Source organism: Columba livia, chromosome 2, assembly GCF_036013475.1.
Source record: "Columba livia isolate bColLiv1 breed racing homer chromosome 2, bColLiv1.pat.W.v2, whole genome shotgun sequence".
NCBI lineage: Eukaryota > Metazoa > Chordata > Aves > Columbiformes > Columbidae > Columba > Columba livia.
In genome coordinates, this window is record NC_088603.1 from 46,869,874 (window position 1) to 46,889,495 (window position 19,622).

At 40.4% G+C, this 19,622-nt stretch overlaps 1 protein-coding gene across 3 annotated transcripts in view; it reads left to right on the forward strand.

The window, feature by feature from the left end:
• Window positions 1–19,622, forward strand: part of TMEM108 (transmembrane protein 108) — a 255,485-nt gene that overhangs the window by 83,294 nt on the left and 152,569 nt on the right. For 2 of the 3 annotated variants that reach the window (XM_065051720.1, XM_065051722.1), the window contains exons 1-2: window positions 4,086–4,223; window positions 12,595–12,724. The gene's annotated coding sequence lies outside the window, so the exon portion shown is untranslated. Of the gene's footprint in view, window positions 1–4,085; window positions 4,224–12,594; window positions 12,725–19,622 lie in introns of those variants that run through there. The other variant, XM_065051721.1, reaches the window with a different exon arrangement.

Genomic DNA, 19,622 nt, shown 5'->3' on the forward strand with positions numbered 1-19,622 from the left:
AGACCTAGAGATGAATTAAATCTGAGATGAAAGGAAAAGAGATTAATAGTGAAAAGAAAAAAGCTTTCTCCTTTAAAAAAGTGACTCTCATACTACAAATTCACTGCCAGTGCTTTTCCGAGAACTATTTATGATCACAGATGTTTATAAGCCAAGACATTTTTCTAAAAAAACCTACGTGTTTAAGTGGTAGTTTTATGCATGTAAGGAACATATCCTTAACAACTCACCTCCAGGTTTTACTTTTAGAACAGTGCCATAATATTTTAGTGTAATTTATTAAAAACTTAATAGGCTGCTAGCTCTCAGGTTGTAAATGAAGCATGTAGGAGGACAGCGATCACTACTGTACAGCTCTTGCAACAGGGAATAATTACAGTCCTTCTAGAATAAGCAGGAGGTGGAAAAATACTGTGTAATAAGTTCTGTGTACTTTTTTCTTCCAGTGACAGACTGATTCAGTTTCTAAAATTGCATATTTATAAGCTCCTGCTGGATGTTTGTTACCCACCACACGACTGGTCTACAGAGAGGAGGGATGCTTAACAGTTGCAGAGGGCTCATCTGTGGCTCCTCATGCTTGTATCTTTGAGAAGTGGCAGTAGGATTACTCTTCCTTGTCCAAAAGAGCAGCCTCACTGGGACACATTTTCAAAAGGACACAGAAAAATGTGGAATTAATTAGTTTGCTGGCTCCAGTTCTGTAGATTTGCTTGTTTTTTTTATATTGTATCTACTGTTTCTATTTTGAGTCTGTGTGCTGTTTTTAAAGAGTGTCTGTTCCAGGGAGCTTGAAGTCAAGTTGGCCAAAGACAGGAGAGAAAAAGAAGAGCTTGAGAAATGGCCTGGCTTGTCAGAAGAATGTGCTAACTTGGTGGCAGGCTGAGGAAGCAAAACCCGACATCCCCCAGCTCCAACATGAATGTGTTACACTGGATCTCTGTTGCTTGTGCACCTCATCCAGACCATTTGAAGCTGGTGGAGATCTATCAGGCTTCAGTTCTCTTGAGTGCTAATTAGCACTTCATGAACAAAAAAGGCATTTATCTCTAGAATTCATGTATACACGCTCATTCATTCCACTTTACAACTTTCATCTATTTGACAAAGACAAATTTTACTTTGTATCTAAACCAGTTCAGTTTGGATTCCCTATGCACTGAAAATTCCCATTTATTTTGGTTTGGAACTCCCTTTTTTATTTTTCATTAATTACAAGGATGAATAATGTTTTGTGGTTTTACAAATCCTGTGAGGATTTTGAAAATTTCTTATAACGACAGTTATAACATCAAAATGAATTTTGTTCCAGTGAGGAAGAAATACCAATCCTTCTCATTTGTTCATTATAATTACTTCTGAATTATAATGCTGTGAAGAAGCCAAGCTTGCTGGCTTTTGACCAGAAACAAACCATAACCTCTCTTTAAACTGCAGATCTCTGAAAAGACTGAACCTTAGTCTTCTTCAGAAAACACCTTTTAAACTGTGAATAACTAATGCTGGCTACTTAAAAACAAACTACTAAACTGTCTTAGTGGGTAACCTCAGGTATGTTAAACACAGACAGACAAGTGATTTCTCTGAAACATGGTTCTCATATGTGGTCTGTGTGAACCAGGATAATGTTTTCTCACCAGGTGAGATTTCCTCCTGAATTACACTAAGCAACTATGGAAGAAAAAGCTTTTACAGAACAAAATTATTTTTAAAGGATATCGGAGCTGATGGACATTTTACCAAACAAATCCCCTCTGTGTTGAGCATAGGGGTGCTTTTTAACTTTGGACTGTTACCTTCTTCTGTATAGGACAGCAGGAAGATTAGGCAAACTGATGTTCCTTTTCTCTTTGATTCTGAACTAAGGTTTAATTTGTAGCAGAAAGAAACCTGTTCTTCTTGAGCTAAGAACAGTTACTCCATTTCCAACACCGCCTCTGCATCAGGTCTACTCTGTCAGGAAAGGATATAAAGCCCTCTGTTATCCACCTCCAGTAATATTCCTGCTACTACCAACTTTATAGCTAGCAAAGATATAGTAAGTGCATAAAACCTGGAAAAGGGAACTTTTAAAAGGTTTGCGGTAAGCAAAGCTTCCTCAGGAAGGTTATGCTTGATCCTGCTCGTTGCTAGAAAGCACTGCCTATTGCAAAACTGAACTAGGCAGGGTTTTCACAGTCCTCAGCTGAGCACTTAATGTAGATGGAAAGATTTGTTTTACATATTCAGACTCTTTGTTGCCAAACATGAGCGGAGCACTGATTTCTCTCCTCCCCTGTAGCTCTAAAGGCTATTGACTATGTTATAGAGTCTATAAGCTGGTGATCAGTGTACTTAGTTTGGGCATTATAAACTGGAGTATCTGCAAACTGGCAGACATAACTGAGGATGCTGATCTGAGAAACTGTCCTTATATCTCATCATATAGGAGGCCAAGAACCTTACACTTCCTAGTCACATATGGGTTACTCTATTATTACAGCTCAATTAGCATATTTAGCCCAATTATTTCATATTTGTACTATGATTTGAAAACATAACTGACTACAGATGTTGTTAGTTGTTGGTGCGTGACGTGGATTCAGCCATTCATTTTGTTACTAGCATGCAGCAACTTGAAGGAAATATTGGGCAAAAGAAGAAAGGAAAAGGGAAAGCCATAAAAGCAAGGCACTGGTTGATGCCCTTGCACTAACAAATGAAAGTCTCATTGAATAATTTATAGTGTCAATGTTGGTAACATTTTACCAGCAACAATTCTTTCTTCAGTCAGAAGGAAGACTGCAAAAATTGCAAAGCCTCTGGAATGAAATGCCAAGTGACCAGACAGCTGGGGAGACCTTATTGCAGCCTTTCAATACTTAAAGGGGGCTTATAAGAAAGATGGGGACAAACTTTTCAGCAGGGCCTCTTGTGACAGGACAAGGGGTAATGGTTTTAAACTAAAAGAGATCTAAACCACATATAAGGAAGAATTTTTTTACAATGAGGGTGGTGAAACACCGGCACAGGTTGCCCAGAGAGGTGGTAGATGCCCCATCCCTGGAAACATTCAAGGCCAGCCTGGACAGGGCTCTGAGCAACCTGATCTAGTTGAAGATGTCCCTGCTTATGGCAGGGGGACTGGACCAGATGAGTTTTGAAGGTCCCTTCCAACCCGGACTGTTCTATGGTTCTGTGATTGCTATGACCTGCCATGTATGTCTGAAGCTGCATGTACCACTTTCCACAATTAGTCCTGGATTCCTTACAGATTCAACATTTCCACTGAAGTACTATGAAATAAAAAGTAAGATAGTCTACACTGGCAAGGGACTGATGTAGCAGGTTTGTAGGGGCTGTTAATAATTACACAGCAATAGAAAACCCAGTGTAAAAAAGGTAAGATTTGTCCCTCTATTGGTGAACATATAACAGAAAAATACAAACCAATAAGGGTTATGTTTAATGAGGGAAGAAGAAAGAAGGCTTAAAATTTTCAGCAAGCAGTGTAGTGCATAGGCTAAGGCATTAAACTGGAAAGGATCTGGATTGGGAGCTGCACTATATCAGGATCTGCACTTCTGAGGCTCAGTTTCTCTTGGCGTAGCCACACCAACAATCCCCGGAGACGTTCCCTTGTCTACAGGGTAAATCTTAATTCAGTAGTAGCAAATTTCCTCTGGCTATCCCTTCCAGCCGTGTTCTAAACTGTAAGAGTTGCCCTGAAAGCACACCAGCCCTGGCATAAACAGAAGTGGCAAAACACTATCAGAATTTCCAACAACCCATTGCTTAGAGCAAAAGGGACTGTAAGGAGAAAACCACCTGTAATTTCATTTTAACTCCGTATTCCTATCAACAGCTTTTGTTGTGTATTTAACCTTCCCAGTCTGCCCGCCCCCCCACTAAATACCGGACTTCCCCTTTCGGCGCAATTATCGCTAATCCAAAAAAAGCCCTCACCTCCCTCGCTGCCGCAACACCGGCTCCTCATTTAACATTCGCTGCCCGCGCTTCGCCTTCCCCTGCTCCGCGGTGGGGCCACCGCTGCCGCCTCCCTCCTCTCCTGCTCTCCGCTCCCTGCCGCAGCCGGGGCCCCTTCCCGGGGAGGCCGGGCCGGCGGGAGCCCCGCCCGCGCCGCCGGGGGCGCAGCAGCAGCGTGCGGCGGTGCCCGCCCGGCAGCAGCGCCGCTCGCTCCGCTCCGCAGCGCGGGGGGAGCCGCCGCCGGCACCGCGGCGGAGGTAAGACAGGCAGCGGCAGCCGCCGGCTCCTTCTTCCCGGGGCCGGGTGGGTGCTGCGGGGTTGGGTTGTGTTCGGTAGCACAAGCCTTGGAGTAAGGGGTGGTGGCGGGGGAGGATGTGGCTCTGCTTCTGAGATGCGTTTGCTTATCGGTTTTAATTTTATTTTATGAAATATGATGTGAAACGGCAGCTGCTGAGTGGTTTGAGCTGGCAGTTTAAAAAGCTTCGCGTTGTAACTGTCCTCCTGCATCTTGGTGGGCTCGGTTATGTGTGAATAAGCAGTTTCTGTGGTAGGCATGTAGTGAAAAGCGCGTATGGATTATTTCCACTCTTTTTGAATGGGTGGGAGCTGCGAGGGAAGGTGACATTAATATCTACCATTGCATGAAAAGCATTGTACTGCTTGTAGAAAGCAGGAGATATGTATATACACGCACGTGTATACACAGACATATACATATACACACATATATATATACATATGTCTGTGTGTGTATGTATACATAAATATATATATACACATTCTGTCTTTTTAAGCAGGACCAACAAGGTCCTTGTCAGGACCAGTGAGCTTATGTTTGCTGAGATGCCTGTTGGTAATATACCACCGAAGGCACAGGACTGGTCCATATCATAAAGAGCTGGGAGCTTGTGGCTTGCATATTGTATTTAAAGCAGAACACAGTGTGAAAGACGGCATCCTTTTTTTAAACAAATCTTGAAGCACAGCCAATCGAAAAAAAGCCTGTTGTAGTACTGTGATAGGCAGTATCTTTTATCTAGGCAGTTTACGAGAGACGGTCTTCATATATTTTTCTCAAATAGTAGGAGGGGCTGGATGACTGTTTCAGGGAAATATTTTAAAGCATAGATTGAAGAGATGGGTTAGAGCTTATAAACCAGCTATAGATAAGTAATTAAGGATTGAACCGACTTCTACAGGAAAAATTGGGAAGGAAACTGAACTGTGCTGTGAATAAATGGCTGTCCTTGTGCAGCAAAACTACAAAATACATAATCTAAGAAAATCCACCTCTCTCAACTGCAGAAGGCAATCAGGCATTCAAGATCTATGGAGGGAGTCCTTTATATGAAGAGGATTCTGTAGAAAAAGCCTCTAATTAAAGCAAGTAGGATCAGTCCCTCTTTATCCTATTGACAATTTAATGTTTAAAAATGACCCTTTGAGTGCCTCGGGAGGTAAATCAGCAGTTGGAATGTGCTTCTGATGAATGATGCTGTCATTTTTATAGCTGGCTTTTTTAGGGTGGGGGGAGTCCAAAATGTGGATTAAGGAATGCAATTCAAAAGCAAATTTTTTTTAAAAAGCAATAATTTTCTCCTAATGCTTTGCAGTAGTTACCTCTGGAAAGCAGATGCAACTGTTCAAATTTGTGTTAAGTTCTGACTCTTACATTTGCAGAGTGATTTTAACCAGATAAGGTGCAAGAAGAGATAACAGTGTAGTAACAGTGACACTACCTGTATCTGAAAATATTCTAGTGACTTTACTTTAAAACAATATTAATTAGACCTAAATCTACACATGTAGACGACTGGTTATTGCCTACCGTGCTGTCATCCCAGAGTGACCTATTCTCCTCAAGTTTATCTAGCAGATTTTCTGTAGGTCCTAATCATAAAGTAATCTTTGATGCAGATGCAGTGATATTATTATGGTAAATTCCTTGCCAGCTATTCTGATTGTGGTGGGCCATGCTAATCAACTCTGTGAAGACCACCTATTCCTTTAAAAAACGTTTATTACTTCTGAGGATTTGAAAACTGCAGAAAAAGCTTTAATCCTATTAGGCCTGATGGAATTTACTTTACCCTTGTAAACTGATGTTCTGTAGATTAATGCCAGATATGGAATAGCTTGAACTTTAGTCTTTCCGCTGGAGAAATTAAAGAAAGAGGGAGGGCAATTACAAGTGTTACAATGGTAGAGATGCAATTATGTGATTGAACACAGGATCTGCAGTTACAATAACATAATGCAGAATAAAACAAAACTCGAGCTTATTATTGACAAAGCCTTTTATTTCTGCTAATAATGCTTATGTGTCAGTATAACACTAAAACAGCTGCAATAATGTGCACACATGAAAGACATTTTTTAATATTGAACCTGACTGCCTTAAAAAGTTTGAAAACACTGGGTGATCTTTCCTCTCTTGGCAACAGGAGGCACTATTCCTAAGTGCTTGTGCTGTAGCATCTGCTCTGGTGTTGCCTTCCCTTGGAGGTCTTACCAGGGCTGAGTTTTGCCTTAAGGGGCAAGCTGAACCAGCACAGGTTGCATTTCTTCACAGCCTGCAGCTGCCCAGAGCAAGAGTTTAGCTAAGCCGAATCCGTCAGTGGGCATGTAACAGACCTCAGTTGCATCAACAAAGCCTGACCAACTCGTACTCCAGTCTAGCTCATTGCAGGTAAACAAATTCTTCTCTGGGGATCATCACTAGACCAGAGGTTTTGGTTGTGCTGTAAACTGGATTAATCAATTGCCAAGTAGATATGAGCCATTGATGTACACATAACGTCTAGTGTATGTACTTGCAAATTGTTTATTCTGGTCAGAGCCAATGGATTTGTGTAAAAATTATCACTGAATTGTTGCATGGCACATCCATGTTTGTGGAATATATGAACTGGTATGCCTGACTGTATTTACTAAATGGCTAAATGAACTAATAACCAACAAATTTATGAATAAATAACTAAGTTTTTGCATCCAAAGCTCAGCCATGTGGTAGAGCACAACCAAAGGCAATGTGGTGTTCGCAACTGATCTCATTTGAGCGATAGGGTGCAAATATATGACTGTTATATTGAAGACAGTTAATTTTTTGTTCACTTTAATTTCTATTGATTTTATATTGTCATTCCCTGAATTATTCTGAGGAAACCATTAGACAACACACTTACTGTGGGGTAACTGCAAATAACTCAGCTGGAGTAATGTTCCAGCCATAGTAAATATACAACATAGGAAAAATGAAAGTTGCTGTTAAGTTTCTAACTTAACTATCAAGCTTCCTCTTTGTGGGTGTTGACACTCTTGTCTCACTGAAGACTGAGTTATTCTCAAGAAGAAATAGGAGTGAGACCACATTGTTGTTTTGGACCTACTTTGCAGGCTGTTGTATATAAGGCTTTTTGAATTTGAGTTTGAGGTACTAGAACTCAGAATGTTGAGGTTAGAGGTGTTACTTTTTGGTCATTAATGACAGGAATATGGTAACTGTTGCAATAAGGAGTGATGGGTATGGGAAAGAATGGCCCATGTCTTCTGTCCAACTGAGGAACTGGATTATGCAGAAGACTTTGCCACCTCTTTGGGTAAAAACATGATGCACCTCTGCTTGATACTGGGTAGTCCTTGACACTGATGAGAATATATATAATCCATCGTTAAAGCACTCATCGTGACCTTTGGTTTGCTGATAGCATTCCCTGAAAGAAGTGTATGAGTTGCCGCACTCAGAGGTTTTCTGTTACAAAGCTCTCTGGAGCTCTGGGTAGGGGTTCATCTTGTTCTTTATTATGGGGATGAATTCTCTATGCTCTTTCATAATTGCCTATGCATAAGAAAACAGGTTTTATCCAATGTGCCGTGATGCTGAGGTAAAAATTTGCTAACTAAAATTGCTTTGGCAGTCTCCATTTGGGAGTGTGAAATTAAGGGCAAGACATAAACATAATGCCACAAGTGGGCAATGCTACAAGCAGAGCTACTGATCTTACTGCAAGCAGCAGTGACCAGTGGAGCTTTTTCTTCTGAGAAAAGCACAAAAGGAGTTGTGTGATTCTTAAGAGTGAGGAGCATCTCTAACATCTAGTTTAATTTTCAAATTCATTGTTTCATCAGTCCATTTTCTTTGCAAAGTGTGGAGAACTCAACTGAAATTCTTGTCCCACTGTTCAGGATCAGGTTTTCAAGTTAGTCATGTCAGTAACATACTTTTTTAAATTAAATAAAAAAAAAAAGTGGAACAGGGTTTCATTTACAGACTCACAGAATGTCTGAGGTTGCAGGGACCTCTGGAGTTTGTCTGGTCCAACCATCTGATCAAAGCAGGGTCATCTAGAGCAGGCTGCATGGAGCTGTGTCCAGATGGGTTTTGGATACTTTCAGTCTCCAGGGATGAAGGCTCCATAGCATCTCTGGGTGACCTGTACCTGTACTGGACCACCCTCACTGTGAGAATTCTTATGATTAAATGGAATTGTCTGTGTTTCAGTTTGTGTCTGTTGCCTCTTGTTCTTTCACTGGGCACCCCAAGAAGAGTCTGGCTCCCTCTTCTTTACTCTCTCTTCTTTGTCACAAAGGCATGCTTCTGGCTTATGGTCAATTTGTTGTCTAACTGATCTCCCAGGTCTCCCTCTGCTAAGACATTTTCCCAGCCAGTTAGCATCCAACCTCTACAGGTACAAAAGGAGAGGGAAGACTAAACAAGAAGGCGGGAGGAAGAGCGAATGCCAAAGAGATGGGCAGGAGAAAGGGTGGAAGTGTGTAGAGGAATGCAGGCAACTGGAACCAGTATGCTGGTTGCAGCAGGCTGGTTTGCTTCACCCTCATTTATAATGGTGTTAGGGAAGACTGGAGTCTTGAATGTCAATCCACAGGTGCTCCTATGCTTGGTAATTTAAACAGGATTTAATGTATCCTGCAACTGTAAACAAGGACATTAGTATGAGTCAAAAAGGATGCATGAGTTTTGTTCCAAGCTGGGTACCTATACTTTCAGGGCAACCAGGACACTTTCCTTTTCAAGGGTCTTTGCAATGGCATAAGTCTGGCAGTTTTGGAATTATTTAATAGGAAGTTCAGTTGGGCAGCTCATGTTGCTGTACTAAGCTCTGTCTGTTAAGGCAGACTTTTCCAGGAAGGGCTTCTAAGTAAAGCACCACAATGCCTCAAAGGAGAAAATGCAGTTTTATGACAAGACACTAGTACAATATATTAGTTGTGGAAGACATGGGGGAATTCGTGGTCAAAGAAGCCTTCTGAGGTCACTTGAAGGATCACTGGCATTCAGATTGCAATCCAGCTGTAGTCCTCTAGGATAGATGATGTAGCACTACATTTAAGAGTCCTTTGTGATGGTCTTAAAATTGAGATTGCACAATAAGATTGATTATGGGGTTTCATAATACCTGTATGTATGTTCATTTGAGCATATAACTCTTTAATATTTGGAAATAACACAGGTGTATTGTGAGTTTTTAATATCTGAGAAATAGTTGCAGCTTTGTCCTTATTGTTGGTCCAGATTGACATCCACTGTAAATAGGTCAATCAAAATCAATGGAGCAGTACCTGTCTGCCCTTCGTGCACTTTGCCTGTTGTGTTTTTTCTTTCAGAAGACTGAAAGTCACTCAAAGCTCATAAAATAATGATTTTGCTTGATTAATGGTGTTCCTACTCAAAGACTTCAGAGGTGTGATTCATGTGATCTATGCCAAGCTGCTAAAGCAATGGCTTATAGCATGTTCTGCAACCTGGGATTAGAGGTGCAGGTAGAGCAGCCTCTGTACATGAGCACAGACAGAAAAGTGAAGATCAGCTTTTCACATCATAAGATTTTAAGAGGTAGAGCTAACATCTCTAAGTGGATCTGAAAGCAATGCAATCACTTTCATGTATTGATAATGTCGCTTGCTCAGCTTTTTTTTTTTTGTTATACCTACATATATCCACAGTGTAACTGAAATCAGGGCAGCAGCCAATCAAGATCTATTTTATCTCTCAATTGCTTTAGTTTCCAGTTAAATAGTTAAAGGTCTATTGTGTAACCAGACACTCAAACACACTCCAGGAGTTTTGTTAGTTAACCTGGGCTTCCTGTAGTTCATGTAATGTCTATCATTATGTAAGAAAACACTGTAAAATAGTAACAGTATTATAGAGAAATGACTGGAAATAGAATACATCCAAGGTCTGAATGCAAAATAATGTTGTAGCATTCTATTTAGAATGGTAGATTCAAGGGAATCTCTTCTTCATTTGTGTTTCCATCAGCATTTGAACAGAGCCTGTGCATTGCGAGGGTAATTAATCTTAGTGATCAACCAAGAAAAACAGTTTTAGATGTATTTTCACTCTATCTAGCCTGCTGCTGTTGGCTTATTTCTCTTTGTTCTCCAATGCATACCACCTATCCCTGCAGTCACATAATAGACATGATTGCATACACAGAGTCCTTATTCTATAGGAATCTGGCACACAACAACCAATTTTTGCATTGAACTGTAATCAGGTCTTCAGTAGTGTTGTGTGAGTCACACCCTGTCAGATTTCTCTTTACCTACATCCAGGTACATGCCAAAGACAATGTCCCAGGTGTCCCTTTTCTTAGCCTGCTGCCTTTTCCTGCCAAGTCAAGTGATGTACTCCACAGTTCAGTGAAGCGCCTCCTTGGCTCACCATCCCAAGACCAGCAGCTACTCACTTCTGTCTGGACCTTGCTTGCTTCAGATCTCCTTGGTGCTACAGGGACAAGGAGATTGATCAGCTTCTCACTGAGATGGTTTGCCATGTAATGCCAAGAAGACTTGGTGTCTGTCCTGTCCTGACCTACAGGCTCTGGTCTATCCAGCAGGTTTGAGATGGCAGGAGAGTTTAATGTTTTAATACCAGGTATACTTATTTGAAGGTATTTGACATTGTGTTGGATTTTGATTTGGAAGAGTAATACAGCATTATGCTGAAATCACACCACAAGTGTGATATAATGATTGTAATATACAATGGAATCTCTATATGAACTGACTCCCCATGCCAGTTTCTACATGCTCCACTGTCTCAAAGAGGGAGGTTTTGTCCCAGTTAGAGGTCTCAAGACATGGATTGAATAAAAATGTGGTCTGGAAATGTTTAGATGACCTGCACAGTGAGACATTCTTAGTATGTTTTTCTTTCCTAGCAGTTTGCATTCTGATGCTTAATTTGTAAGAATGAATGTTATATTTTTTTCCATGTGAAGTCCTGGCTTTCATTTTAGCCAGTACTTCTGAAGGACAAATCTTGTACTTCACTGAAATTAAGTCCTGAAAGTTGTCATGGGGAAGAGGAGAGCCTACATAATATTGGTTGTTATTCAGAGCTTCAGAGGCAAGGACTCTAGGGTAATTGTATGTGACCTGTCAGATCTGAGATCTGCCTGCCTTGGAGGAGGAGGCACAGCTCATTTGAAATATCTCCCAGGATCAAGACCTTTTCTGGCTTCATTGGGAGTTTCAGGTTTAAATGGCAATTAAACCAGATGTGACTTGTGCCATCAGTGTGTGACATGCCACCTCTGGCATGCAGACAAGGTGGTCTTGTGTGCCACCCTTTGTGGTGGGAATTTACAGCAGGATGTAAGGCTACCAGTGGTTAATAAACTATAAAATGTTCTTGCTGATGACTTTTAGGCATTCTTACTGAAATGAGATAATTTTCAATTTTCTGTGGTAAAAAAAAAAAAGAAAAAGGGAGGGAGAGAGCAGCCTAGATAAGATGTGTATACTACAAACCATATATACACAAAGCTATACTAACCTTTAAAATACCTGTAAACAGTTTATGTAGAGAGCAGGGTAGATTTTTTTAAGCAGGAGCAGCAGGTGTTGCGCGTCCCATTTTCTGTGCCATGATGGCTGGAGCAAGGACTTTCTGATGAAGTCTCATAATTAAACAGTCAAATGCTTTGAGACGTTGAACACAGCTCAACAAAGTAGATCCGAACTAACATGGGCTGCCAGTCTGCCAGTAAACAGACAATTGCATTCTGTTCTTTAATTGAACTTTCATGAAACTAAAATATGTTTTGGTAAAATTCACCTTGAAAATGTGTTCTGCTTGTGAATCCTGCATATAGGCGATCACTTTTTTGGAAGGTGTTTTATTCTTTTTTGCTACCTTAATCGTTGACCACTCTGTCAACCTCCAGTTTCTCAAATCAGTAGCATTCCTATTCCAGAACTAGTATTTAAATGTGTACTTAGTCGTTTTCCACAAGAACCAACCTTTAACAGGCAAATTGGCAAATTGACAATTCAGACATGCAAACTACGCCACTTTTTTTGTACAGTGAAGTGTTTGAATTTCATAAGGTAGGAACATGTTCTCAAATTTAGAAGATATACACGTATGAAATGTGATGTTCTGGAAAGTCTGCAAAGAGATCCTAAAGAGTCTTCTACTTACATTCCCCAAAATCAATAACCTACAGAAGCATTGTGGTCTGTAATCCATTACACTGAAAGCTCTGGAGAGCAATATGAGCCACATGGCACTGAGCCATATATATTTAAATTGAATGCCTTGTAGAATGAGATGAATAAATATCTTGGAATAATACACCCACTTCCGTAAATTTACAGGTTGCACCAGCTGGCAGGTTAAAAATAAGAAAACAAAAAGCTTGGAAGAGTTGCTACTACAGGAAGATCGGAACCAATGGACTGTATGGATATAGATATGTTTGAAGGCATCTGCTCTTCCCATTACAAGGTAAGACAAAAAAGGATTTTTTCTGCTAGTTTGTTTCCCTTCAGTGCAGTGCAGTTCTCTTTTGTGGCACTGCCCAAGGTGGCAGTGGAGATGTTCTCCAAAGCTTGGTTAGTCTAGTGGCTTGCTGCTAATAACTGTGGCCTACAGCTAATGTGTAACTGGACTATAGTCAGACCCCAAAAGGCCTCAACTTTCAAAATCAATGACAAACGTGGATCCTCCCGGCCTGTAAAATTTAGAGTTTTATTATATAAAGTATCAGTCCAGATAACTCTACAGGTTGTCTATTTTTAGCAGACCTTCCTGCTCCCCAAAGGCATCTTTTTTATGTGCTTGTTAATTGCTGTAGATTAAAGTAGACTTGGAACCTGTACTTAGTGCTGGACTTTAATCAGGAGAAAATGCCTCCAAATTGGATGCCGGAAAATATCTCTAACTGGAGATGCAAGTTATGCCTTTTCTTTTTATAGTCTTATTGTTCTTTCACTCTCAGGATTGTTTTATGGTTTGTTTAAAAACAAACAACCCAAACTGCTGCATTTTTCTTGTTTTCTATCTATTCCCATAAAAATTAATTGCATATTGCTCTAAGTTGAGTGTGGTGGAGAGCTTGATACATTTTCTTGGCATCTTTTTCCTGATGCTTGGGTATAATGTCACTTATTCTGAATGCTTCCTCTACTGAGTTGTTTTCATGGAAGGTGCAAAACACAGACTTTCAAAAACTTATTTGGAACTGGTAGAAACACTTGAGGAAGACATTAAACAAATGGATTTTAATGTAAAATTTCTTATTCCTAACATGATGTAGTTCTGGATGGCCGGGGGGTGGCTATGTAGGACTTCTTTGTTGTCTAACAATTCTGATCAACACAAGATTGGTACAGAGCAAATGCAAACCCACAGCACCAGCTCTGTGTTACTCAGGAGCTTAAATCAGGCAGCAGTGCAATTGCAAATAGGGGCTGTTACAACTGGTCTTAGCTGCTGCCTGCTCTAACCTGGAGTGGACTGAAGTCAGTGTGACATTCCATTTATCCATCATTCGCCAGCCAGTGTTAAATGATGAGGGACCATCTGTGCTGGGGCAGTGAGCTGCCACTGCTTCTATTCTGCATGGAAATACTGGCCACCAGTGTCCAGTGTTACCAGTCTGCCATTGTCACAAGCATGATATACACTCTGCCTGTTCTTTTACAGAAGAACTAAATTGAAGAGATCCTCTTCCTAAGGTGGGAAATGTAACACTGTGGCACTGCACACTATAGAAACTCACTTGGTATGCTGAAATAACAGGAAAAAAATATGTGAAGTGTTCAGAAAATGCGAAGATAAGCAATAGCAAATACAACTTAAAAGGAAAAACACATTGATACTCTTAAGTATTTAGGACATTCCAGTAGTTTTACATAATTGTTGTTACAGAGGAGTGTACATAGACCATAAAAACTCCTGTAAGATCTGGTCTAGATAGCAGACACTTCTCTAAATAGTTTTGTTTTCCCTCTCAGGTGCTTGTGTGACCCCTGGTGCCCCCACACAAGTGCTCCATTGGAATGTGTATTGCCACCGGTTATTGCCACCTTCCACAAATATAAGTGCTGGCCTGGTCTGTGCTGTCTTGTTTGAACATCTTTACACTTGCATTTTTTGAAATCCCCAGCTTTTATGCAAATTCCTGATATGATGGGGAGGTGGGGGCAGAGGCACGGCAGCCTTGGTTCTGCATATGTGAAGTGAGAATACCATTTTGTGTTGCCACCTTGCCTGCTTTAATCATGTCCTTTTCTGAACTGGAGTTTGAGTTTGTGCTTCTTGGCATGGGGGGGAGCTTGGCCTTGGATGGGGCCTCTGGCTGTTGCCTGGCATGTAATCCCTCCAAATAGGATTTGCATTCTTGCAGCAGCCATTCTGGCGATAGAGAATGAATACATGGAGGCAAATTTTGCTTACACAGACATAGCTCAAGTCCAGCCATTCAGAACATGAGTCAATGACAGACAGAGTTGCACATAAATTGAGTCCTTTCTGAAAAGAACTGGTGCTAGTGGCTAAGAGAAATGTACGGGGTCAGAGTGTCTTCAGTGTCTTAGTTAACCGGATTTATAGGCACTTATTCACAGCAAAAATGTTGTTAGAGCCTCAGAGTTGCTTTGTTAGTTTTCATTTGCCAGAGGCTGTCTTCCCTGTGGGGTTGTCATGTGGAAATGTGAGCTTGCAACCCAGCTACTTCTATATACAGTCTCAGTCTTCACTTAAAACTTCGTTGCTCTTTCAATGCTGTGCACTTCTTGGCTTAAAAGCGCTCGGGATGGTCTATTATAGTGCTGCTTCTATTTGGGATGATAGCCTGTAGCTGTAGGATAGAGTAAATAACTGGAGGTAATAGTGGCTTAAATCAAAGCCAGACCTTGAATCCCTGAAATTTTATATTGACATTTATTTATGGGCATTATTCTTGATAGCTTTCTTGGTGCATTTATCCTTTTTTTGGCTGAAAAATGATGGAAACATCAAACAGAGCTTAGGAAGTGAAGGAACAGACTACCCTCTGGTTTACACCCAACACAATATCCTGATATTAACAGAAGCTGTGCAAGTTTCAGTTATTTTTTTTCAGCAGCCTAAGTTTTAAATGAAAGTCTGAAGAAGCAGCACCTGTGAACTTCTGGGAAGTCATGTGTTAGAAAAGTTCAAAACTGAATAAAAATAAATTGATTTTGCTTATGACTTAGCTCTGTCTTTCTCCTTTCTGGTGCACTGAATTTGATATTCTTATTATTCACTTTTACTAGTAGTGCTGAGGCATACCAGGCATTGATGAGTCCTCAATTGTCCTGGGTACCATGCTGGGTCCAGCATAAATTGCAAATGCACCTCTCTGCAAAGAGCATATGATCAAAGAGGCAAGAAAGATTAGATGGGTACAGACCCAGGTGCACAGGGGACAGTGGGACATTTTTCATCAGCACGGTAAGCAGTGGCTTCAGGAACCTGCAGGCAGCCAGCTCTGTTGCCTTGAGTTGATTGTGTTTTAAGGTGGTGGAGAATCAAAGCACTTCACATGTGCAAGAAGGGAGGGTTCTAAAGAATTGCCCATAATGTCATTATGATACTCCCTCTGTGCTGTTTTGATTTGAATAAGAGCAGTTTGATTTAAATTAACTTGGAAATTGGAACAACTTCTTGGCAGTGGGGGGAAGCCTTTCTCTTTTGGAAGTGAGGGTGACACACAGCTTGCCTGTCCTGCAGTGTAATTTGTCCTGACATTTGCTGGCACAGTAAGTTCTTACTAACTGCAGTGACACTTGCCCTGCATGACATAATTCGAAACACTTTTTCATAATACTTCCACTTGAACTGAAAGCAGCCAAACTGTCTTTTCTAATTTCAGCCCTTTTGATCCCTTGTCTCCAATGATAAGTTCTGCTTTGCAGTGTTTCCTGGTGCTGCCTGAAATAAAGATGAGATGGCAGCTTGCAATTCAGGGTTTCTCCCATCACTAATTGAGACCATGCTCTAAATCGCTGATCCTTCACAAGTTATATCATGAAGGAGTTAGCTTCAGGATTTAGCCCTCCCAAGGCAGACATTAAGACATGGAAGTAACAAAAGGGCCAACTAACAATAAGATGTGTTTGTGGTTGCCTCCATTTATTAGTACTAACATTGGACACTAGTCACAGAGTATTGTTTTTAAAACCCATCAAAAGGAAAATGGTATGGAGCGAGATCAGAATATTCACAATCAAAAATAATGCATTTTGCTAGATTTGATGTGGAATACCAAATGGAACTTGTTACAACTTTGTTTTTGTTTCTGCAATGTGTGCGCCTTTTCTACAGTAAAGAATACCTAAACACTTGTTGCTACTTAGTCATCTGTTCAAGCAGCATGTGAGATGCTGCGATTATTTCTTGATGCCTATATGGAAAATGCAATTGTTTTGATAACACTTTGCTCATACTAATGCCATTGAATACGCATAATTCGCTCCACTTGATGATCTGGCCCTGACAAGTTTGAGTACTATTCCTAATAGTAAGCAATAACCTTTCTTTTGGGGTGGTGGAAGACTATTGTGTACAATTTGAATGAAAAAAGTCTTTTGGTTGCAGTTAAATGCAGTCCAGTCTGGTGGGGAATTCATCCACAAGTGGAGCAATTTTGCGAGTGTAACCTCTTGTTTGATAGCCTGTATAAAATTAAACTGGTATACCGTGTAAAATCAGACTGGGAAATCAGATATAAAGGTAAACTTGCTAGGAGACTAAGAGGGTTCATAGGCACTGGCAAAAAGAAAGAAGTACTTGGCTCTTCAGGATGCCTTGTGCTTCCTCTGGGTTCTTGCCAAACATAGAAACAAAAGCTGGGTCACTTTGAAGTGTCTACTTATTTAGCCTCAGGTTCCTCACAGGCCATGACGGATTCATGGTTTTGAGGACAACCTAGTATCAGCTGTGAGGTGGGGAAATGCCCTGATTCCACTCCCTCCATACAGATGGCTTCTGAGATTAGCCCAGGATCATGCAAAGCAGAGAACTAAATTCCACTTCTAAAACCAAGCACCAGGTTTTGAGATTTACTCAATGCTCTTGCACCAGTGGGATGATCTTGCTGCAGAACAAGTTGGCCATACCACTCCTATCCTCGATTAGATGAAGCGTCAGTCTGTTAAATTTCAGCTGTGCATTTCTAGGTCAGATTCAAAGTGAGTAAAAAGGTCACACTTCATTTTAACTACTTGCTGTTCTGTAAAGAGAACTGAAAATAGTAAATGGAGTACAGAAGACTATAGAACTTCAGGAAAAACTTAGTTTTGCAGTTCAGCTTCTTGCAAGAAAGAGGCCAAACTGAACTTTTGAACTGTGATCTGTGTGCAAAGGTGGGCTTGCACCTGAGACAGCATCACCTTGCTGTGCCAAAGAGGTCCCTATAAATAAATACCATCATACTGGAAATTAAGTCAGTATAGAAAATGTTACAGTGTGATTTGTGTATTTATTTCCATATGTGTGCTGTTAGTTACATGTTAGATTACTACTAAAAGCACAGTTTTAAAGCTCTCTTTTTGATATAACCTTTTTTGTTTCTGTTTTCATCTTTATTTCTCCTTACATGCATTTTCTAATTGCGTAGACTTAGATACATACTGCTTAAAAACAAGCCTTTGTAAAAGCAAATGCAAGGTAAAATTATTTTTTAAACAAGTGTCTTTCAGCATTTAGCATGTCAAGGGCAGTGCTAAGAAGTCGAAGGAATGCTGGTGAGAAAGAAGGCAGAAGCACAACGTGAAAAGTTTGGCACATGAAAGGCAACATCCTCTTTTGCACGTAGCTGGAGTTGCTTATAGCTGCAAAGAGCTAGCTGAGTGCCGAATGGAAGTGCTTAAAAAGTGGGGAAAGACTGAATTCTAAATGTTCTATAGAAGCATGTTTCCACGCATTTCAGTGTGGGATGCAAATTTAAATTGTTGGCATCTTTCTAAATGTGTGTTAAAATGCATGGGAAAACAACATATGTGATAAACTATGTCAGAAGAAGGAACGGTGATTTCTCTTGGTACAAAGTGAGACAAAGATGGTCTGACCATGGTCTTACCTGCAAGACCTAACTGGGTTTTTTTTGCATGGCTTTAGCCAAATTACCTGATTATCCACCTTAATTTTTTCCTTTGGTTAAATGGAGTAATAGAAGTAGCTGCATTTGACTTTGGGAACGAGATGAGGGGAAAAAATGCATGTGCAGCTGCTGAAGATCCAGATGGTTAAAAATGTAGAGTACTGTTATCATACGACTTTGGTCTAGTTTGAACAACATGATCAACAGGCAGCTTTGTCCTGGCATCCTAGTTAGCTGCCAAATAAGAATTTAATATCCCAAATTCCTTGGGATTGGCTTTTGATTACATCAGTGTCATAATTCTTGCTTTCTTTTATACCTGTTTAGATAAGATGTTTTCTTATATTTTTCTTTTATGAAAGTTATATTATTTTTCCCAGTCCTTTTTCTGAGTGCTCTGAAGTATTTGGATTGTACTTTTTGCTCATTTAGCTGCGTCCACTGCTGGCTTTCCTTGCTCAGCTTCATCAAATATTGGAGGTAGGCTATAGTGTCTATAAATTTCAGGTGGTTCAGCTACTCTGCTTTTTATGCTGGGTATTTTTTTAAATGTTTTCCACACCAGTCTCCAGAAGAGACTTCCAAAGCTCAGATGATTTCAGAGAGTCACCTTTTCTTCTTTCTGATTTGGTTTATTAACTGCTCTTGTGTTATCTTATGGTAGAGCCAACTGTTCACCAAAAATGGTGCATGTAAAATCTTATTTTCAGAGCTTTTGTTTAAATTGAAGGATGTTTGGCCTACCACAACAGGCTTATTAATTTGCAATTGTCACTTCCTCTTTTCAGATGAAATCTTCCTGTCTTTGAGTAGAATCTCTCTTAACATGCTGTTGTCTTAGGCACACATCATCTACTTTATTTCCTGATTCTGCCACACAACCTAATAGCTTTCAGAATGGAGGTTGTTGGGTACCAATTGGCAGGAGCCACCACACTACTAATATTTTGGACTTTGTTGGCAATTTAATAATACCTCATTATTTGGTTTTCTGTTTCTCAGCAGTACCTTACATTGTTCTTCCTCTTTCAAACTCCATATGTCTATGTCTTGCCTTAATTTTCCCATTTTGGAGAATTTGACATCTTCCACCCTTCCCCTTAGGCTGTTGAAATTCTTCCTTCGTCTTAATGTGCCTTCCCAGGGTAATTTTAGCTCTCAGCTTGTGGATGATCAATCTGGTTTTATCCTGCTTTACACTAAGTGGGATCTTCTTTATGTTTCCCTCCTGGGACTGTGTCATCCCTTGAACTTTTGCTCTGTAGAGAAGTAGAA